The sequence below is a fragment of the Pinus tabuliformis genome, chromosome 9 (genome assembly GCF_031772625.1).
Source record: "Pinus tabuliformis cultivar Carrire ecotype Pingquan chromosome 9, CPIR1, whole genome shotgun sequence".
NCBI lineage: Eukaryota > Viridiplantae > Streptophyta > Pinopsida > Pinales > Pinaceae > Pinus > Pinus tabuliformis.
In genome coordinates, this window is record NC_142307.1 from 974,920,115 (window position 1) to 974,945,482 (window position 25,368).

At 33.5% G+C, this 25,368-nt stretch overlaps 1 pseudogene; it reads left to right on the plus strand.

The window, feature by feature from the left end:
* The window catches only part of LOC149151981 (transcription factor ICE1-like), a 48,478-nt pseudogene extending 29,942 nt beyond the window's left edge, over positions 1–18,536 (plus strand).
* Positions 18,537–25,368: the final 6,832 nt, after the last annotated feature.

The window sequence follows — 25,368 nt, forward strand, 5'->3', positions numbered from 1 at the left end:
GTGCATTGGGATGAGCAGCCTGGCGCTAAATCTCGCTCTATTGTACAATTTTTAAAGCATCCTTTTTTGCACCAAATTTTGCATCTTTTTTTACACCAAAATTTGCATCATTTTTTGCATCATATTTTGCACAAAGATTTGCATTTGGTTTTACAACAGGTTTTGCTTCTAGTTTTGTGCCATTTTTTGCATCTATTTTTGCATCATTTTTTGCTTCCTGTTTTATGCCATTCTTTGCTTCTATTTTTGTGTCGTAATTTGCATCGAGTTTTACACCATCTTTTGCATTTGATTTAGTGCCTTTTTTTGCATCGAGTTTGTGCCAGTCTTTGCATCTAGTCTTATGCCATTTTTTGCTTCTAATTTTGTACTTATTTTTACATTTATTTTTGCACCAATTTTTCTGCTTATTTTTACACCATTTTTTGCATCTAACTTTGCACCATATGTTGAATTTGATTTAGTGCCAAAATTTTCATCCATTTTTGCCACATGTTTTTCATCCACCTTTTCGTTTCATTTGTCTCCCTTTTTTGCATCCTATTTTGCACTTAATTTTGCATCATTTATTGCATCCAATTTAGCATCATTTTTAACAACATTTCTTGCATCCAATTTTGCATCATTTTGAGCATCTAAATTTTCACCATATGTTGGACCATGTGTTACGTCCACCTTTGAATCCCATTTTGTGTCTAATGTCACGTTCAATTTTGAGCCATTTTTTCGTTTACTTTTGCATTTGTTTTTGTGCCAAGTTTTGAATCATTTGTTGCACCTCATTTTGCATCCAATGTTGCATCCAAATTTGAGCCATTTTTATGCCCATTTTCTTACCATTTTTCTACTTTTGTGTCCAATTTTTCACCATTTTTTATGTCCAATTTTGCATCCTTTTTGGTGTCTAATTTTGCATCCTTTTTGGCATCCAAATTTTCATGTTTTTTTCTGCCACATTTTTTGTCCACATTTGCATCTCATTTTGCACCTAGATTTTATTTTGAATTTTCATCTAGTTATGCATCATTTTTGGCATTCTTAGTTTCACCATTTTTTAGTCCCATTTTTCTTCTTGTTTTGTGTTTTTTCTTACATTCTTTTTGCACCCAATTGTGCATCCTAATTTTACACCATTCTTTGCATCCTCATTTTGGTGTCCATTTTTGCATCCTTATTTGCACCCAATTTGGTATCTTTCTGTATGCCCTATTTTGTTCCCTTCTTTGTGTCTAGTTTTGAACTCTTTTTAAATTCTACTTTAAAACCCTTTTTGTCTCATTGTTTGCATCTTGTTTTGATGGCTAGTTTAACATCCAATTCTACTCCCAATTTTGCATTAATGGTTACATCCACTTTTGGCTTCTTGTTTAGATTTTACTTTTACTTCCATTTTACTAATTTTATTACATAGTGAAACATATTACAGTTTCTAAATATCATTTTTCTATAGGATTTAATGCACAGTTATATGAACATAAAACCCTCTCAGCTTATCCCAGAAATGTAAGAGAGATTGATTAAGAGAAAGGTTGTTCTAAGGTTCAAGTTTCTTAGTAGATCAAGATGTAGAGTATAGATTAAGAAAATAAGAATGAATTCATGTGTCCTTCCATGCAGGTCTTGTTGGAGTTTTTAGTGTAGCTGGCAAGCGCTCCTAGATAGCTCCAAATCTTGGTCCTACACACAAGGTAGAGAAGAAAGAAAAATTCACAACATAATATCTTGATAATTGAAACTATCATAAACATATAAATATTACTGAATAAATAAATATAAACCAATATCTCATACATTCATTAGTTAAATAGGATAAGTAAAGTATGAATAGTAGCACATGGAAGGAAGAACAACTAATCTATATTAATAAAGGAGTTGGAGGAAAGTTACAACTATCAGATGCAGTTGCAACAACACCTCCCCCAACTGCTAGTTCCAAAACTCTCCCTCTCAAGATAGATCTCAGTAGCGTGACAATACATGAATTCCCATCATTTCCTTGATGGCAAAGCCTCCAATATATAGGAAAGTGAAGGCTATGAAGATTTCCCAAATTCCTCATTAGTTCAGTTTTGGCAACAACTTTTGGGTGAATAATGTTTCCTTATATAAAAATGGCATTTTCCACTTTTTAGATGTTTTTGTGCTTCGGAAAAATCTTCCCCATGCTTTATGGATCTTTCCCACTTTTTTATGCTTTTATTTTTTAGGAAAAATCTAAAGATGAGGATAAAGAGATCACATTCCATCATATGAGTTTTCGAAAGTGAACAAGAGTGTCAAATTCTAGTTAACTCTAGTTTTTTTGCTCGCATTAGAGGAATTTTCATTTTAAAATGCTAACATTGAATTTCTATGTCATAATGTGTAAGCCAATTAAAATCCTTTAAAATTTAAAAGACATACAGGTGTGATTAGGCAGTGGATTTTTTTTTTAATAATATAACTTACCTAATTTAACTGTGAATGGTGCCCAAGTGCCCCAAAATTATATTAAATATTAAAAATAAAAATAATATCTTAATCTATAAACGTTACAATATGAGAATATTTTTTTATGAAGGGTAAATCATGGTGTGCTAAATAAATAAATTTAAATATAAAATCCTAAATCCTAAATTGAATTTAAATTTTAAATTTACTTTCTTAATTTAAATTTTATTAAATCTTGTATTGATAAATTAATTTAAATATAAAATATAAATATATGGTTATTTAGATAAAAGTGCATTTACTTGAGTAACTTAAATTTAAATTTAACTAAATTTATATTTTAAGATTTCCTTTTAAATTTAATTTTTCTTAAATCTTGAGTTAATAAATTAATTTCAATATAAAATACATGTAGACGGTTATTTGTGATAAAAGTGACGTTTATTTGGGTAATTTAAATTTAAATTTGAATTTCCTTTAAATTTAAATTTAAATTTCCTTTAAATTTTGAATTTGTTTTTTTAATTTAAATTTGCTTTTTTAATTTAAATTTTATTAAATCTTGTGCTAATATATTAATTTAAATATAAAATACATATACAGTTATTTTGATAAATGTGGCATTTATTTGGGTAATTTTAGTAAAAGAATAATAAAAATGATATATTAAAAAATTGTCTACATCGCATTATTTTATTAGTTTCTTAATTTTTTCTCAGGTGGTTATTTTTTGAGTTTTAAATTCCTCTAATGTGATAATTTTGGTAACAAAGGTTATATGAAGGGGACAACTTGTTATAGACTAGGATACCATGGTCTTCATGGTACATAACTTGTACTATAGGCTTATATAGTTTAGGAGAAAGGGGTATTTCAACCAACAACATAGTATTCTCCTCCAAGATGATTAGGAGGTATTTTAATGTATAATACATTTAAGAATATATCACAATTCAAATTCATAACTTAGTATTTGTAAACAAATTTAAGGGTAATTGACAACATTCGTAAAAAATATAGTAGTATCCTCATATATAACAATTCTCCATCAAAAAATCATTGACAATTTTCAATATACATATATCACTACTAAATCAACATTTATCACAAATATCATTGTTCCAAGGTAAATTCACAACATTACATCCAAAAATAGTAATATCATCATACATAATCATTCTCCATAAAAAAGAATTGACAGGTTTCAACACATATATAAAGTAACAAGATAATACTAATAATATCCTCGTCATCTTTAATCAAATCAACTAAGATTCAAATGTGTGATTGTCATATCAAAATATTTCATGAACACCATTATTCTAAGGTAAATTCACAACATCCATCAAAAGATAGTAATATCATCATACATAATAATTCTCCATCAAAATAATGTTGATAATTTTCATTATATACATAAAATAACAAGATAAAAATGATAATATCATCATCATATTTAATCAAATCAACTAAAAGTCAATGTAATATTACCAAATAAAAATGTTTCATAGATATCATTATGTTAAGATAAGTTCACAACATCCATAAAAAAATAGGAATCTCATCATACACAATAATTCTTCATAAAAAATTGTAAACAATTTTCAACATATTCATAAGGTAACAAGATAGTACCGATAGTATCATCATCATTATTCAAATAAACTAAAATTCAAATGTATGATTACCATATTAAGACATCCAACTAAATATAAAAAATAATTCATGGCTAGCTAGCACCACGAAAATCATAGTCAATCTCATCCTCATGATCATTTCCATGATCATCATCCTGACCATCCTGATAATATCATCCACATAATCATCACCAATGTCATCACCATCCTCATCGTCATCATCTCTGATATACGATGTAATATAAACATAGTCTATATCATCATCTTCGTGGTCACTACCTATAACGTTTTGGAAAAAAAATCAATATTACATGTTAGTACTAATTCTATAGAAAAATGCATATTTTTATTACAATGCTAACAATAAAATGAGGTAGGACATAATAACATTTAATAGTACTAAAAATAAAATGAAAATATGACTTAAGATATATTGGAGATCCAACTAAGTTTACACTTGTAATTCACATTAAGTAGTAGAAGCATTTTTTAATCCATGTGAAGTAGGTACCCATATGTTCTTCATATTATATTGGGAATGTTTCTTATGATTTCCATGTAGAGCTGGTAAATTAATATTTACTGGAAGCTTTATTTCAAATTACAAGTGTAATTCAAATTAGAAATAGAAGAAATTTTAACAAAGAAAGAATGTCACATGAAATATTGAGTTGTTTTTAATGCATGTACTTTTCTCTATAATAAGATGGATCCTAATGTTCGTTCAAGAACAAATGCTCACAAATAATTACTTCATTTTATCCATTATCACACTTAATCCATTATACCTAGTGATGACAATGATTCCATTCAAATTGCTTTGAACTCCCTAAATATAATGTAAGGAGAAAACTCCACGGCCACGACCATGACTGCAACCCCCTCCCTTGCCTCATCCACCATCAAAGACAATGAACTTGGAGTTATAACCACGATAGCAACCCCTCCCTTGCCTTGTGTCCACGATTAGAGGCATTGAACTTGGAATTACGAGTACTCATGTTTTCTTTGCTCTAATTAATCTCCAGGGAATCAAAACTTGATCAATAGATCAAGGAATAGATATATCATAAGAGAAGCTCAATAGGCTTTGCCAAAGAGTGTGAAATAACACGTATCTCTGTTTTATGAAATAACTCGAGTGAGTGGAATGAATGGTGGGAAATACTTACCAAGGAAAGGAATATTTTTGGTCCGCCCTTATTTCAATTATTATGTTTGCTTCTTAGAATGGAGGGAAGTGTTTAAAAATTCTAAATATATATATATAATTTGCTTAAATTTAGTTTTTTCTTAATATATATTCAGTTTAGTATTTTTTATTTTCTAAAAAAATATATTTAGTTTCTGGTTTTTTTTATAACAAAAATTATATTTTCTTTTTATAAAAATGTATTTTAGACATCCATTCATCGTAAATTTGTGATTTTATGATATAATTTTAAATTATATATAAAAAAGTAACTTAATGCCATGTGTTGTGTCACTTATATGGGTATTATACATCTTTTCCTTGCTAAGTTATAGAATGTGCTTGGGTTTTCTTAATGCAATAAAATTAATTCTTCTCTTCATTATATCTTGAGATGTTCAACTTGCACCTAATAAAACAATAAAGTTAAAATAGGTTTTCCTTTGTCCTTTGTAGATTTCTTTCCCCATTAATCCTTGTCTTAATAGATTAATTGTCTTATGGTGGCCCTGAGTGGTAACTCCCATTAGTTGCATGCTTTTTAGTTTTATGTTAGTGACATTTCTTAGGATTGATAACATTTTATTTAATTTATGAAAATGTGTTATTCTCTATATCATTATTAAATATTAATATTAAATATGTTGGTTTTGAACATGGTTTAGCAAAAAAATCCCAAAAGGTTTATAGATTTTAATTTATAATGGAATGCTTCATTGCTTGATGAAATTGTTTTGGATATTTTTTTTTAAAGATTCATTGATTGATGAAATTTTTATGGATATTTTGTTTAGTATATTAACTTGTATGTGATAAAGTCAAAAGTCACGTCTTATTGATATTTTCATTGGTTAATTTCCCTTAAGTCTATCAAGTTCACCATTCAGTCCCAGGTTAAAGAAATATAGGATTCAGGAAGTGCCATTGTCCAATAACTTGAATCTTGGAACATGTTTTTTTTAGTCACATTATACTTCCTTCCTGTGTAAATTCTCCATGAAAATAGTCTCATGGAACACGAGGGACCTCAATAGTAAAGGAAAAAAAATACTCCTAAAAGAAAAATGGTATGGAAAGCACCCATCAATAATGTTGATATAAGAAATAAAAATATTAAGTGAGGTTCTACCTCATATAATTAAAAAATGGGGGTGGAATTTCCAAGTAGCAGTGATTGATGATTAGATATACTTGGGTGGAATGGATATTATTTGGAATGATCAGGAAATCAAGGTTACCAATATGTTTACCTCTTTTCACATTATGACAATATAATTTTAGTTAATTGACATCGAGGACTACTACCATGTATCCAATGTCTATGACTCCAATATCACAAATGGAAAACCTCTATTTCTCAATTCTATTTCCAGCACAAGTAATTTATACTCCCCATTTCTATGGATTATTGTGAGTGACTTCAATATTATCAAGTGTCTCGAGGAAAAGAAAGGATGAATCACAATGTTTACCAAGAGATTTTGTAAGATATACCATCAAGGCCCTAAAGTAGTATCCATTAAAGTTCTCAAGCAATGAATCTCCAACCCACACATGTGGATCAATGACATGTAATACATGTGTGTGTGGTAACTAACTTAATACACTGTTCTAATAACTCCACAAACTTAAGTATTTCACTCCGTCACATGATTAACCGTAGTGTGACATAAGTAAACCAAGAGTAGACATGAAACCCTTAGGAAAGAAAAATTCCCTAGATCCTCAATTAGGTTCTTAAATGATGAAGTGAAAATGAAAGGGGAAAAGAGAACTTCATGATTTAACCATCACAAACATGTGATCAAGTGTGACTAGGAGTGTATATATTCATATGTTTTCCAAAGAGGGTGTGAATACATGAGTTACCATTCATTGGGCCTTAATTTCCTTTCTTTTGATTTTTATTATATATAGGACTTAGGGAATAAGGTTTTGATAAGTTTTGAACAACTCATAGATATAATATTTACATAGATTTTCACTTTAACCTTAGAGTTTAGACTTAGATAAATCATTATAGTGTATCTTTAATGATTTTGGCTTTCACTTTTTGATTTTCTTTCATCACAAATGACAAAAGGGGAAGTATTTTGCCACAAATCTATGAATGCTTAATCATAAAGGCATCGTGCGATGAAAACAAATTAATGATGTTATTCACTATGAAAATGATGGGTATTCTTGAGAAACGCTTATGCTTGTGGATGTCTCCTCCCTGGTTGAGAGTGAGTGAGCATTGACACCATATTATCCATTTGTCATGTACTATGGCCGATACTAACAGTTGTAAGCCTACTAAAGACATCAGTGGGGAGAATGGTGGATTAGATAAACATATGGGACTAATATTCTTTGAGAATTTGTGCTTTGACTAGGACTAACTACCATATGTCATGTACATTAATCCAAGATAAGAATATTCATGAGGATTGGCATTTCCTAGTGTCAAATATTATGATAGTGGATTAGGAAATGATCATGCGAGGACATGCCTGATGAACATCCTAGTGCGGTGAGTGCCTAAAGAGGTAGTGATGTCCAAATTTATGCCTCCCAACATTGTGCTATGATCTAATGGAGAGATATAACTTGTTAGTCAAGGCCTTTCTATTTTGACAATGTTGGCTATGATTATGTAAATCATCGTTGATGCTTATCAATCTAGATCCCTTCTTATGTAGGAATTTACAGGGTAAGTTCCTCAGACAGAACACCAAAGGACACTGCTCACAACCAGATCGCAGATCAATACACCAGTATTTTTTACGTGGTTAAAACCCTCAAAGAGGGAAATAGTCCACGGCCTGAGCCAACGCGGCCACTTCAGGCAATTTATTAATAAAAGAATGAAAATTTACATATGCTTCTCTCATGCACGAATTACCCTACAAATGACCGTCTATGCGCTTTAAATAAAAATCATGGACCAATCGGGTGTCAAGCCATGGATCAAGTGTCGGTAATACCGAGGAGAGAATGAATCGTCGGATCACTACATATCGTGACCGTCGGATTGTAAGTTACAAAATGTACAACAATAAAGAAACATACTTTACCTAACTCTATACTAGACCAAGTTGTACTTAACTATTTCCTATGTGTCGGAATATCCTAACATCCCCCGTTAAGAACAACTTGGGATAGGATTTAAGGATTTACAAATATGACACAATAGGAGAAGGAAGGAGGCACTAGAGCCTATCCCCCCTTAGTGACAACTTCCTGAACTCCAACCATAAATCGAAGTTTAGTGAACTTTGCCTCTGTGAGAGCCTTTGTGAAGATGTCTGCAACTTGATCATCTATTGAACAATATTGCACTTCAAGAACATGGTCGTGAATGAGCTTTCTGATGAAGTGCATGTGCAGTTCAATGTGTTTGTTGCACTGATGCTGGACTGGATCTTTGCATAGTTGAATGGCACTTTGATTATCACACCAAAGTGTAGTCGGATGCTGCTGCTGAAAGCCAAACTCTGACAGGATCTGATGAAGCCACAAGGCTTCCTTACTAGCTTCTACGGCACCACGATACTCTGCTTCTGCTGATGAAAGAGAAATGGCACCTTGTTTCTTGCAAGGCCATGTAATAGGTCTTGAACCAAGAGTGAACACATAACCGGTAGTAGACTTCCGATCATCAGGGTCACCAGCCCAATCAGAATCAGTGAAACCAACCAATAGAGGAGCTGCTTCAGCATTGTAATGAATCCCAAACTGAACTGTACCTCGAACATAACGAAGTATTCTTTTAGCTGCTTTCCAATGACTTTCATGTGGGTTTTTCATAAACCGAGCAACAAGGCCAACAGTAAAGGAAAGGTCAGGACGAGTATGGGTTAGATACAAAAGTTTTCCTACAAGTTGACGGTATAAGGTAGCATCAACTTCAGGAGAAGTACAAATGACTGAAATTTTGACTCCAGATTGAAAGGGAGAAGGGGCTGGCTTACAGTCTTCCATGTGAAAGTGGCGTAGAATATCACAGGCATACTTGGATTGAGAAAGGGAAATACCTTCCTTGGATTTCAAGACTTGAAGACCAAGAAAATAATGTAAGTGTCCTAAGTCTGTCATTTCAAACTTCCTTTTAAGGCTAGACTTCACATGGTTTATAAGGTTGGGATCACTACTAGTCAGGATAAGATCATCAACATAAAGAACAAGAATGATAAGAGACTTGCCCACTTTCTTGGTGTAGACAATATTGTCAGAATGACACCTAGAAAAGCCAGATTCTAAAAGAAAGTTATCTATTTTGGCATACCAAGCTCGAGGAGCTTGCTTGAGACCATAAAGGGATTTCTTAAGTCGACATACAAGTCTGGAGTCTATTTGTATAAAGCCAATAGGTTGTTCCATATAGATTTCTTCATGCAAGTCCCCATGCAAGAAGGCGGATTTAACATCCATCTGATGGACTTCCCATTTGAACGAAGCAGCAAGGGAAAGAACAAGGTGGATAGAGTTCATTTTGGCAACAGGGGAGAAGGTTTCAGTGTAGTCAATGCCTTCAACCTGTGAAAAAACTTTAGCAACAAGACGAGCTTTATGTTTATCAACTTTCCCATATGGTCCATACTTGGTTCTGTAAACCCATTTGCATCTAACAATTTTTCGTCCCTTTGGTAGAGGAACAAGATCCCATGTATCATTTGCCAATAATGAATGATATTCTTCATTCATAGTTGCTTCCCAATCTGGATGGCCTGAAGCTTCTGCAAAAGTGTCAGGATCATAATTTACTAGAGCTTGAGCCAGTAAAGAAGAGGCTCTGTCAAACTGAGAACGTGTGTGTCGCTGATCTGTAGGATCACCGGCAAGATCACCTACTGCATCTCGAGTAGCACGAACCCATTTTGGAAGCTGAGGAGCTTAAGGAGGATCCTGAGATGGTGGGGGAGGATTGTCATCCTCATTTTCATCATCTGAAGAAGAAATTTTTTCAAAATTAGAAGAGATAGGGAGAGGTCGCACATCCGCCGGACTAGGCTCGCAGGCCGATATATTTTCATCAAATTTTACATCTCTTCTAATGATAAGATTTTTGGACTTAAATGGAATAAGTCTATAGCCTTTGACATCCTCAGAATATCCAACAAAAGTACATTTTTCACTCTTAGGTTCTAAAGCTTTATGCTTTTCATCTGGAATATGGGCCCACGCTTCACTTCCAAAAACACGAAAGTGACTTACATCTAGTTTGATTGAGCTCCATGCTTCTTCTGGAGTGATATTCTTTAAAGCCTTAGTAGGAGTGCGATTTATTATGAAATATGCATAGTTAATTGCTTCTGCCCAAAAACTAAGACCAAGTCCTTTAGATTGTAGCATACAATTAGCCATTTCCTTTAAGGTGCGATTCTTCCTTTCAGCTACACCATTTTGTTGTGGAGTATATGGAACAGTATGTTGCATTTGAATTCCATTCTCAGTGCAAAAGTTGATGAATGTGTTTTTAACATATTCTCCGCCATTATCAGATCTTAGCTTAAGAATTTGATGTCCAGATTGTTTTTCAACAAAGGCCTTGAAGGCCAAAAATGTGTTAAATACTTCACTATTGAGTTTTAAGAAGTATACCCAAGTGCGTCTGGAGAAATCATCAATGAAAGTTAAGAAATACTTGCAGCCAGAGAATGACACAACTGGAAGTGGACCACATAAATCACTATGCACAAGCTTTAAAGGGGCTGAGGCGTGCCAAGAGGCACGTTTTTCAAAACTGTCCCGATGATGTTTTCCGAGTACACATCTGGAACAAACACCATCTCTACAAGATACCATAGGAAGACCTATCACCATATTTTCTTTACATAGATGCTGAAGGGAGCGATAATTTAAGTGACCAAATCGCTCATGCCAAAGTTTGCTCACTTCATCGTTATGAGAAACAAATACTGAGGGAAGATTTGATGACCCAAAGTTGTGAAACTTATACAACCTTGTAGAATCATTAGCAATGCTAGTAGCTAAAATCTTTTTAGGATCTCTTAAGTCCTTGATTACAACATCATGAGGTGAAAATTCAACGATTTTACCTTCACCTGAATGAGTTATCTGATATACAGATAGAAGGTTGCAGGATAAGGTTGGAACACATAATACATCATTAAACTGACCATTGTCTAGATGAACAGTTCCACTCCATACAACACTAAGAGATCTATCATCACCAACATATATATTTTTGGTGTTACAATCATTTAAAGAAGAAAACATGGCTTTGTTTTTGGCCATGTGATAAGAAGCTCCAGAATCAATGAGCCACTCATGAGAATGAGAAGAAGAAGATACATTTAATGCATAGCCAGACCGAGATGCTTGACAACCACATGCAGAAAGTGTCATTCCTGAAGATGAAGTTGAAGTTGAAGATTGCCCCAAATGGATGTTATGCTTCTTCATTGCTGCTTCCAAGGCTTCCATCTTCTTAAAGAGTTTTGATTCTAAGTGGCCATCTTGATTACAAAAATTACAATGTCTATCAGTCTTCTTCCCTTTGTTTTTATTTGTCTTAATATTTTGTTGAAATGATTTTTCATTTTGGGGCTGAAATTGCTTAGGACCCTTGTTTGGTTTAGGACCATTCTTTTTAGGATATGACTTCTTAGGATTCTTTGAATTTGGTTGCTGTTGGGCGGCTAACGCTTTCTTGAAAGAGTTTCCAAGATTAAGAAGACCAATGTGTAAGAGTTTTTCATGCTCTCTTATTAAAGAATCACAAAAAGAGTCAAAGGAAGGGGACTTGTAGTCTGTTCCTTGAGAAATGAAGGCTTCTCTTGTAGAATGGAAGGTGGAAACAAACACAGAGTAGGCTGGTCCCAACTTAGTAAGAATGGAATAGATAAGGTTACTATCTTCTTTCTTAACTTTAACACCTTCCAAGAGATATCTAAGGGTCTTGAACTTGGACAAGAAATCTTCAATGCAAGAAAAATTATTAGGGTCCAATTTAAGCAACTCATTTTCAATTTGATGGGCTCTAAGCTCATTTTTAATCCCAAAAACTTTATTGATTTGTTTCATTGCTTCATCAGGAGTATCAAGTTCTGCAATATGGAATCTAAGATCTGGAGAAATAGACATCGCTATCAATCCACGTGCTTGATCTTGCCTATTTTCCCATTTAACAGCCTTATCTTCATCCTTCGATTTCTTTTCTTGGCCTGAGGCTATTCTGTAGAGACCTTTACTTCTAAGTAAATCCTCAATGTAGGACAACCATTGGAAGTAGTTGGTGCTGTCAAGGGTAACTTGGTATTGACTTTCCATTTCAACGGAAACTGAAGTTGAAGATGCTGAAACTAAGTATTCCAATGGATAGATCTCAAAAAATTAGGCTGGTTTAAAAAAAACAGCTCTGAAAATGGCTTCCGGATGAAGAAGTTATGGCTTTCTGAAAAAACGTTGATGAAGTTGCCGACGAAGTGCGGGAATGTGCGAAAATGAAAAAGTCCGCCCCCACAAAATGGAGACTTGAACCCAAGACCTCTACTCTCTTAAAATAGCTTTGAACCAATTGAGCTATACAAAAAATTTGAGAGAGAGAGAGGGGGGGGGGGGCTTTGGGTTGCGTGCTTGCTTTGAAAAAGCTCTTTTTCCCTACAAAACAAAAAACACAAAACCCAACACAGAGATGCAAAGAAAACGAACCTTACGGCTCGAAGTTAGGTTTAGCCGAAAAACTAAATATTTTCAAAAATGAACCTTGCGGCTCAAAGTTAGCTTTAGCCGGAAACTATATATTTTCCTCAATGTTTCTAATTTTCCGAGATCACCCTAAGGCGCAGGGAAAAGAGCATATGCATGAGAAAAATCCTTCCTTTCTGTTTCTGATTTTCCCAGATCGCACAGAGTCACAGGGCAAAGAGCATATGCAGAAATGAAAGGTATAGATCCAGTAATAAAAAAAGCTAAATAAACCGAAACCGAAATAAATAGAGAGAAAATAACTGTAAACTGCAAATAAACATTGTATACCTCAAGATCTTAAAAATGACGTAGCTAGGGCTACCGGAAACCTTTTCGCGTGAAACGAAAGGGGTTCCTCACTGGAACAGATGCTCCAAACACAACAGAGCAGTCCTCTCAGCCTGAAAGTAGTCAGAAACATCAAATCTAGGACACGACAGTCGGATGCAGTTCTACCGGCTTCAGATTTGGATCACCAACGGATGCGACCCTCAAATAGCTCTGATACCATGTAGGAATTTACAGGGTAAGTTCCTCAGACAGAACAACAAAGGACACCGCTCACAACCAGATCACAGATCAATACACCAGTATTTTTGACGTGGTTAAAACCCTCAAAGAGGGAAACAGTCCACGGCTTGAGCCAATGCGGCCACTTCAGGCAATTTATTAATAAAAGAATGAAAATTTACATATGCTTCTCTCATGCACGGATTACCCTACAAATGACCCTCCATGCGCTTTAAATATGAAATCATGGACCAATCAGGTGTCAAGCCACGGATCAAGTGTCGGTAATACCGAGGAGAGAATGAACTGTCAGATCACTACATTTCATGACTGTCGGATTGTAAGTTACAAAATGTACAATGGTAAAGAAACACACTTTACCTAACTCTATACTAAACCAAGTTGTACTTAACTATTTTCTATGTGTCAGAATATCCTAACAATATGATTATTTCAACTTGAGAGTAATTTTTTGTCTCATTATGAGTATCTCCCTAGTTTAGAGGAAGTGTCATCATCTTCATTATCATCATCATCACCACCATCAATCTCATCATTGCATTATCGTCATAATCGCTATTCATGTCGTCATCATCATCATCATCATCATCATGATTATGGACATTGTCGTCAATTGTTCATAATTATAGGTGTCGTAAGAAATATCGTCATCCCAGAAAATATTATGAGTGCTCAAAAAGGGTTGTTAGAACACATGATATATGCAAGAGAAATGACAACTTTATTTTTTAGAGATGATCGAGGATCATCATCATCACTACCATTATCATCATCATTGTAATTTTCATCATCCCCATCATCATAATTAATGTAATTTCTATCATCATTGTTGTCAACATCGTCATAAACATCATAGTCATCATTCATGCCATTATTGTTGTTGATGATAACCAAGATGAAAATAATGATAATGATGATCAAATGATGATGACTTGTAAGATGACTCTAAAGATAATGATTATGATTATGACCATGACAACATTTAAAAATTGGGAAGATTGTCCAAGGTCATTAGCATCGCCATCAACATTGTCATCATCATCATTGTCATTATAACCCCCAACATCTTTATCATCATTTTTATTATCGTAATAATCCTAATTCATGTCATCATCATCATCTTCATTATCATCATCCTGATAATTATTGACATTGTCATCAATCGTTCATAATTGTTAACATCATAAGAAATATCATCAATAAAAAAAAAATATGAGTGTTGGAAAATGGATGCAAAAGTAAAATAAAATAGGGGCAAAAATAGACGTAAAATTGGATCAAAAGTGGACACAACATAAGTAGATGCAAAACAAGACAGAAAAATTGACACAAAAGAGGATGAAAAAGTAGATGCAATAGTTGATGCAAACTTGGACACAAAATAGGATGCAAACACGGACAAGAAAGTGGAAGAAAACATGGATGTAATAGTAGGCATAAAAATTAGCATGAATTGTTGTGAAATAAATGTGGATACAACAATGAACAAAAAAAGACACAAACTTGGATGCAAAAAAGAGGAAAAATTGGATTAAAAAATGGATGTAAACATGCACCAAACATGGGTGCAATAGTGGACACAAAATTAGATTCAAAATTGGACGCATCAGAAGTGGATGTAAAAGTAGATGCAAGATGGGATGCAAAAAACATAAAAATTATTTGATGCAAACTCGGACACAAAAGAGGATGCAAATGTGGATGAAAAATTGGAAGCAAATGTGGGTTTCAATGATAGGCATAAGATATGGCACAACAAAAGTGGATGTAATAAAAAACACAAAAAAAGATGTAAACTTGGATGCAAAACAATATGCAATAAGGGATGCAAAAGTGGATGCAAACATGGGTGCAACAGCAGAAACAAAATTGGATGAAAAATATGGATGCAATGGAAGTAGATGCAAAAGAAGATACAAAATGAGATGCAAAACCCAATACAAAAGTGAATGCAAAAATAGATGAAATATTTTGATGCAAAAGTGGATGCAAAATTGGAAGCAAACATGGGTACAACAGTAAGTACAAAACATGGTACAAATAGTATTACAACAAAAGTGGATGTAATGATAGATGCAAAAAAAGAAGCAAATGAAGATGAAAAATAAGATGAAAAAATGGATGCAAAAGTGGACGTAAACATGGGTGCAACAATGGATGAAAAATATGATGCAAAATTTGATGCAACAAAATTCGATGCAAAAGTAGATGCAATATGAGACACAAAACCTGATGCAAATCTTGACACAAAGGGAATGCAAAAAATGATTTTAAAAATGATGGAAAAGAGGATGCAAGAGATGATGAAAATGTTGATGCAAGTTTAGGTGCAAAAAGTGGATGCAATAAATGATACAAAAGTTGGCAAAACAAAATTAGGTGCTAAAATTGATGCAAAACATGGTGCAAAGGATGGTACAAAATTTGGCATAAAACCTGGCGTAAAGCTTGGTGTAAAACCTGATGCAAAACCTATTACAATACTTGGTGCTAAACTTGGTGTAAGACATGGTGAAAAACTCGGTGCAAACTTTGCATCAATTTTTGCACCATATTTGATCAATGGACACAAATGGCACAAAAAATGGGCTTTAGATGCAAAAAAGGAAGAAAAAAAGGGACGCTAATCACAGGGTTTTGTTGTAGTGGATGTTAAAAAAAACTACATTATATTACGAATTACGTTATAATACAAATTACTTATGCAACCACTGTCCTCTTTGACATAAAAAACTAAGTTACAACCTTGAAACCTGTCTTCAGGCCCAAGTTTCCAGACTTGTTACTCACATGTAAGATGTTTCTTACACGACTATGAGTTTTACTTGTCATACTGCAAGATGTTTCCTGCACGACTATGAGTTTTACTTGTCACACCTATATGGTCATAACCAGGCTTAGCTTTTTGATCCGCCTGAATCATCAGCACAAAAACTTCTCTTTTCTTTTTCTTACTTTCATCTCATGTACCAATACTCTCTTGATTTCCCTTCATTGAAGATACATCTTCAAGGAAGTAGTTAGGGATAGGCACTGTCTATCCTAACTACTTGACATGTGAAAACTAAATAATTGTTATTATCAAAACATTTAATTTATAAACTTAAATAGTAATGTTCAATTTATTTACTATGATAATTAAATATTTACAATTACTAAATACATCGCATATGCTCTTTTTAATCCATTTTTCTTATTACTTTATTTCTCATCTTGAGCAAAAACGTGAGTCACTATTTCTTAGTTAAAGAAATTACACTTTTAACCAAATTTCAAATAATATTAAAATAATTTTTAATTAAAATAATCCCGAGAAATGAAATCATATTAGCAATCCAACTCTATAATAAAAATTTGTCAAGGATTATCCTCATTATTTATGATCTATTTAGTCCATTCTCGTTATTATTTTATTCCCAACATAAGCTGTGGAAAGTCCCGTTTTGTAAGAAATTTTCCACACCACTTCGTGAACAACTTATTAGAATAGAAAATTGAATAAATGTGTATCTTAGTAAAGCTGGGCGTTTCATCTTAATGTGTTCAAATCTCTAAAGACACGATTCACTTTTTCAAAATGGATCCCCATTGGTATCCATTATTTGAGAACTCTTGACCAACAAAGCGAAAATTATTAATTGAAAATGATTTGGTGCGTGGGTCATTTCGGAAACTGCTCAAATTGCGGCTCTCTTGCGGATTCACTTTTTCAAAAATGGATCCCCATTAATATCCATTCTCAACTACGTGCCCCACCGCAGCAATGGAGCCCGTGGGTTGAAAATTTCTGATTATTTGAAAACTCGACCAACGGTAAGAGCGAAAATTATTAATTGAAAATGATTTGGTGCGTGGGTCATATCGGAAACTGCTCAAATTGAGGCTCTCTTGCATGACCTTCGTGTTCACACGCAGCGCTTAATTGTTTGAAAACATCTGCTCTCTTGCATGGAAGTCATGTTTAAACTGCTGAATTTAATTTGTGGATTTTTTAATTTTGCACAAGTTTTAGTGGTGTTAGGAGCTGTGAAAATAAAGTGTTATATATGAAAATATTTTTGGTTAAAATTTTTACAATGTTATTATTAATAATTGTGGCAATTACTGAATATTGATTAATTATTGGTAATTACTGAATATTGATTAATTAAAAACATTTTATTTTTAGAAGTGAAATTATTTTGTTGATAGTTAGATTTTTATTTGAGTTTAGTTTAGGCAGTTGGGTGAAACAGTTATTAGTTGTTATTTTCCTCACCCAAGTTCAAATTTAGTAAGTTGACTTGTTAACCCTCTCAAATCTATATTGAAGGCGAGCCTAGTACCAACAATTTTTTTCTTGCATTAGGGTATTGAAGGCGAGCCTAGTACCAACAATTTTTTTCTTGCATTAGGGTTGAGAAAAAGACAGACTTTCTTCGCCTAGCCAATGTCCAAACTTTTTTTAAATCAATTGAATTTAGTTTGAATAGTTAGATAAAATAATTGCTATTCTCTGGGCATGTTGACCCTAGAGAAATAGAGTAACATTATTAAACTTCAAATGTTAACCGTTTGCAATAAACTTTATCGTACTTAAAATATTGACGCTCTAAAATAAAATAACTTTACAACTATCTCTTTTGCCTTCCGGGTGAGAGAGACGCTGCCTATCTTCCAAGAACGGTATCCAATGCCCAAAATTAAAAAAACGCTGCCTATCTTCCAAGAACGGTATCCAATGCCCAGAATTTAAATAAAAAAAACAAAAAAAACAACACAAACAAAACAAAACTATCTGGTCTTTTTGCACGTCTTGAACTGACTTTGGCTGACCGAAATTCGAATCTTTTTCTTGTTCTTCCGGCAATAGTTTAATTCAATTATATTGAAATTTGAAAGGAGTTTGATTGATTGATGGTTGATGCCGTTGGGGAAAGAACAGTAGACATCTGTAATAGTGGGGAACGGGAATATATCAGGTGCGAATTGATGGTCAGAAAGAGGCTGGCTTATTAGTGAAGCTGATGAGAGCCCTCGAATCTCTTCCACTGCATATCATGAATTGAAACTTCTCTGCTTAGATGAAGGCATCCACTCCACACTCACTTTCAGTGTAAGTAATAAGAATCCACTTCATGAGTCTAATTTGACGCTAGAAAGATATTATAATGCATTCGTTGGAATAAAACATATATATAATCGGTCGGATTGTTTCTTTTAACAATAACAATGAAAATTCATTTTTATGACATGAGAGGGGAGCTCAATGAAAAACTTAGGAGCTGACAAGTTGAAGGAGATGATTCACCAAACCATCGCCGGTGCTTGGTTGGGTTAAATCAAATTATTAGTACATAAATGGTGAGTGTGAAACTAGTTTTTTCAGACTTATGAATAGGGGCCGCTTTTAGAAAATTTCTGGACAGAAACCCACCTATGAATATCCTCTATTCCTATCATTTCCATTTGCATGTTATGTAGTAGCCCACGTGTTGTTCTAGATTTTGAAGTTCCACTCTCTTTTAATTACGTCAATAGGCTTCTTTCTTATCGGAATTGGCAATTTAATCATTTTCTTAATTAATCTTTTTGATGGGATGACCTGAATTGAAAGACGCTAGTATATTCTCGTAGTCGTCACTAAATCAATGAATGAAATTCATTGATAGGCATCCTCCTTATCGGACTGGCAACTTAATCATTTTCTTAATTAATCCTTTTTATCAGATGACTTGAATTGAAAGATGTTAGTATATTCTCGTATTCGTCACTAAATCAATGAATGAAATTGCTAACAGTAACTTTCTTACATGTCTAAATTACGTGTTTAAAGCATATTTAAATTAATTTTTTATAGAGCATGATTAAAAATTTACTGTACCTCTTGTTGATAACCACTTATGTTGATTAGTGAGAAATGTATTTAAAAAATTTATAAAATATATATTCCAAGCGGCATTGATTCTAAAACGTATGTCTGTTTACATTCTTTAACTTATGCATCTTCAACCATTTGCCAAGTTTTTTTTTAGCTCTGAAAAATATATTTAAAACAAATTATAAAACATATATTCAAACCCGATTCTGAAACGTATGTCTATTCATATTCTTAAACTTAAGCGTCTTCAACCATTTTCCAACTGTTTTTTTCCAAAGAACAGGGGTCCATTAATTTCACCATTCCATCCATTGTTCCATTAACCAGCAATGGAAATAACTCTCCCACTCCATGCTTGATAGAATAACATCGCCACTCGATCTTGAGCATTTTAGATTGTCATTAAGTCCATTTCATATATTATAATCAAATGCTCCATGGACGCATGCATTTCTTCGTTAGCACTTAAGGTTGTTGGAATTGTTGAAGGATTACTAGAACGCTGGCATCTCTCGGCTTCTATCTGATATAAAAGGTGACAAATATTTCATAGCCTTCCTCTTCTCTACCTACTATTTTTTCAGGTTTTAGCATTCGAGAAAAGCTTTCTCACTGATTGCATTTTTAATTGTTTCCATGCTCTCGTGGTTGTCTATGATAATTTGGTGTAGTTCGCGTCTGATTGAATTATTCCCTACTATTCTTTCAAGTTTCAACATTGGTGAAACGTTTTCTCAGTGATTGCATTTTTAATTGTTTCCATGATTTCATGGTTGTCTCTGATAATTTGGTGTAGTTCCTGTCTAATTAAATTATTCCATACTATTTTTTTACGTTTCAAAGGCGTTCAGAATCTGATCTTACAGGTATGTACAGATTTTCTTTTCGCAATATTTTTCCACTTTGATTCAAATGAGATGACTAGCCCGTAGAAAAAAGAAGGTTCTGGTCTTTTTTTCAAACTCTCTCCCATAATTTATTACTTCTTTGCCATTGATCTTTTCCCAAAAGATCCAGTGGTTCACAAGAGATTTTGGATTGACAAGACACATGGGGTTAACCACCCAATAGAGCAGCTTCCCCACCCTCCTTCGCTGCTATGTGTCCTCTGATTTGTGGAATCGAAGCCAAAACTCTCGATACTACTTAACACTGCTTTGCTGCCTGAAATATCGCTCGAGGTTATAAATCAGCGAACGTTTCAATAACACTTTTTCATAAAAGGCATTGACACAACACTTTATAGAAATACAAAGGAAATACATTAAATTTCCGCTCCAAACCATATAAGCGGATCTCAAAATTTATACATCTGCATTTATAAATATCGTCAGGTCCACTCATGGGCCTTGGCATTATCCTCCAACACTTTACATTGGTTTTAGATTAAATATGGTCGGGTCCACTCATGGGCCTTCACATTATCCTCCACCGTTGATTTGCTCCCGTAGATCCAACGCTTTACATTGGTTTCGGGTCGCCAACATGCACAGGGTTTAATGGCATGATAAAGCAGTTTCCCCACTTTGTTTGCTACTATGTGTGAAACACTAAGTGGAATCGAGTGCTCGCCCTTCGATACCACTTACCATTCCTCCTCTACCCGATAATCTGCTTACACTGTTTAAAAACCACTTCGACATTTTTTAGGGTTTCTTTAGGTTTTGCTCCTTTGCTTAATTATTGCGCACTCCACTTGCATCTATGATATGCAGAATACACTACTAAGTCATAATTCGCAGGTAATTATGACTGTTGTTTGCATATCAATATTGTATTTGTATTCATATTACTTTATGAATAAGCCTATATTATTTGTAAATATATTTAAATTACTCATAATTAACCAAATTAATTGTTCACTATTGAGAATTGTTTAAACATTTTTTTTTAAATAAATAGAATAATATAATTATATAAGAGAATAAAGATATTTTTGGATTCATAATGATTCATAGTCCTTGAAACAAATCTTTTCAATTTTGGATTAAAACATTACATTCATAATTAAAACATAATAACTAAAATAACTACATAATTAATTCACTAAAATAATAACTACATAATTAATTCACTAAAATAACTACATAATTAAAACATATAACTAAAATAAATTCACTACTATACAAAACAGGTAGCCATGTGATCTTGAATCTAGAAAAAAACCAAGTTGTTCACCAACTATTTTTTATTGGTTCAAATTTCACTCTTACACAACCATTAACATTTCTTATCCTTAACAAAATGGAAAATTGTGTATGGTAAATTATGTATTTGTGTTACTTTTAATTTTATTCACAATTAAAATGTACTTAGTTCCAACCAAAAAATCGTTAACATATACTTGTTAGACAACCCATTAAGTTATATATCATTATTTTTTTAAAACAATGGAGACATATAGAATTAATTGTTTTAGAAAACATATTTTCTTAATGGTTAAGAACACTTAAATTATAACTATTATGATTATTGTATCATCAAAAATTACATTATTAAGTAAGAAATAGTATTTTAATAAATATTAAGAAATTCAAATAATTAAAAACAGTTATAAATATATATAATTATGTTGAAAAATCTCACAAACATAAAACATATTACAATTTTTGTTATTTAAATATCTGTCCCAGGTATTTAACTCTCGCAGGAGTGAAATCTTCAACCAATCAACAGTTCAAGCCCTATTCCTCAATTCCTTTATATCGGAACTCAATCACCCCGCTTAAACATTCTATCCGGACTTTAAACCTCCTCATAACCTTCATTATCCATTTAACCACTTATATATGTAACCTTCCCTCTTTAAACATTTGCTACACATATATTTAACCCACAAAACCATTTATCGGTCTCCATACTTCTGACAGCTTCAAAAGATTGGTCATTGATGTAGGGATACCCCCACACATAGCAACAGTATGCATAAACATGTACAAACACAATTGTCTCAGGTATTTGACTCTCAAAGGAGTCAAATCTTCAATCTGTAAATGGTTAAGGCTCCCTTTTACAGTTCCTTTGTATCGGAGCTCAATCACCCCACCGAAACTTTCTAACGGGACTTAGACTAATCCTCAAGCCTTCATTGATCTAAATCCTTCTATCGGGAATTAAAACCCTCCTATCAGAACTCATTAACTCCCAAAAACCATAGTTTAAGCTCTTAGGCCGCATATATAGCCTTCCCCTTTTAAACCTTGGTTATATATGTATTTAAATCACAAAACCTTCATTCGGCACTATTTCCTTATAAAACCCTTTACAAAGGAAAACACTCCTAAAACATACATTTTTCCACCCTTTGTTTGACTTCTACACAGATTCTTAGGTTTAACCTCATCGCCATCGCAATCAGGTTCTTCATGGGTCATATATGCCTCATCACCTCTTTTCTTTCGATATACGACTATCAGAACACATATATCAACCCTTTCACCTTAAAACGCGACCAATATATATATTGGAAATACATGGGGAAAAGGGATTTATAAAGCAAAATCCCCGCTGGAACGCATAATCTAGAACTCAATTATTATGTATTTGGGTTCACAAATATCATTGGGTCTGGTTCCTTTGAGTCCTCCCACACTATCGCACCAATCTTCGCTTCCCCGATATGCAATGGCCAATTAAATTGTGACCGTTGATCAAGATCCCGATCTGATGATCGACGATTAATCACATGATCGCAAACGCTTGGTCATAGCACTTAGCCCTTCCACTTAAAATCATTGATAATGAAATTAACAATTAGATCTAGACCGCCGATCGAAATCTTGATTGGACGGTCCATGCTTAATCGAATGATCGCTATCACTATAATACAGTGGTCCATACTGATGACTTAAAAAGGGTTCCGCCGATGCGATTAAATCCCAACCGTTGACCTTAAAGATCCAACGGCTATTGAGCACTGACACCTTATTCCTTCGCTCGACCCTTTTTACTTAGTTTTTATGCCTTTTCCACAATTCTTCTGCAGCTTTCTCCTCTTCATAGGTTTCAACCTTTTTTGTGGGTTTAATGCATGATTCCTTCTGAGCTTGGCTTTAATCTTCTGAAATGGATTCAATGATACATTGTGATCCTCCGAATCACTCTTCTCTGCAGTATACTTCTTAAAACTCTACCTTCTACTTCCACTACTCAGCTACCTCTAGGCTTCTACTCTTTTGCAAAATCTCACTTCAATTTCACTCCAGAGCTTCACCCTTTTCCTCATTTTGATTCAAGGATCCTTTTACGATTCCTCTGAATCAACTCCATTCCTCTACGTCCTTTAGAATTCTGCCTACAACTTGTTACAGAGCCTACGAATTCATAGTAAATCATTCATGAAATACTCTTCAATACACTGACACAGTCAGGAATAAACATCTCTATATCTAAATATAAATAGTCAATTACATATCTGAGACTATGAGTCTCGCATAGGCCTATTCTTCAATATCGTGGCCTCTCTCTTTTTACTCTATGCGTAGGATTACATATATGCCAGGAGTTATGTTGAACTATCCTGGTTCAACTCCCATATCTACTGAACCGACTCCTAAATCCTCTGTCCATTGTGTCCACTTCCAATTAATTAATTCCTAGTCTCTCCATAGTTCCTCGAATCATGAACTATTGTAAGAGTCCTAATTGATTTTAGGTTCTTTTGTCATTATTACCACTGATGTTCTCATTTATTTGAGAGCACTTACAATTTCTTCCCATTATCTAATTAATTCACTTAAAGGCTTAAATTACATCAATTTATCACTTAGAAATCCAACTTCCTAAAAATACATGAACCCCTATGTCTACTTAATTAAAATGATTTTCTCTTGGGTAAATGATCCTGCAATAGTCATCCTTTGTAAAAAACTCCTCTGTTAGTGTTCCTTCTCCCAAGGTTAAATACTTTGCATAGGTTTCTTCCTTCTTAACGTCTTTCAATAGATGTCCTTCCTCCTTAGTGACTGTCTCAATAGCTTCCATGGCTATTTCCACTGTGTCTATCATCATGGAGGATTCATGATACTTTTCTACGTTTTTAGTTAACATAGTCTCAACAAAATGAAAAATTGTGTGTGGTAAATTATTTATTTATGTTACTTTTAATTTTATTCAACATTAAATTGTTTTTTTGATATCAAATGCCTTTTTTTTTACTGTTAAGTGATTTCATTGTTTCATCATGGATCCAACTATTTGGAGTTCTCTTCCGTTCAAAGTTCTGGAACTTGTCTTGTTGTGGCTCGCTTTATCGGTTGTGATAAAGTGTGGAACTCTTTGTGAAAAATGGAAGAATTCTTTGCAGAACCCTTCTTTCTTTTTACATTGCAAGAATGTCTCCACGAACTTATATGGATTTCTCATTTGTTTCCTCAATAGTGAAAAAAATTGTTTTGTTGTTCAATACCTTAATCAGAATGGCCACATATATTAATTACACTTGGGATTCATAGATTCAAGATACAGAGTAGAGTGTGTTGTTGGACAAATGGTGGTTTTATCCTTACCAACAGAATGCTCCCAAACACACAACTATTTTGTAACGAATCCATTTACAAAGGCATTTAAAAACATAGGGCTAATACGAACTGGAGACTCGGGGTTCTTTTCATTATTGGAAAATGTAAGAAGTAGAAAATATGACTGGGTTGTTCTAAAACATATCTATGATGGAATGTAGTCTGAATTTTATGTTTGTAGTGGTCTTCATAGGGTATGTAAAAGGTTTTATGTTCCATTTGGTGGCACTTCACCCCCTAAGAATGTAGTGTTTTATAAAAGTAAATTGTTTTGGCTGTATCTCGACAAGGAGTATGAAGATTATCCTCGGTACAGGTATAAAATCTACTAGTTTGATGTAATAAAAAATGATGGGTTTTTCATTTGTTCCAATCAGTGACATATGATGTATGTCATTAGCAATATACATGAATCAGCTGATATGCCTTGTCAATGATGGGTCCACTTCTGTATGGTCAATTGAAGAACTAGATCATTTCTAATTTGGTCAACCATGTGTT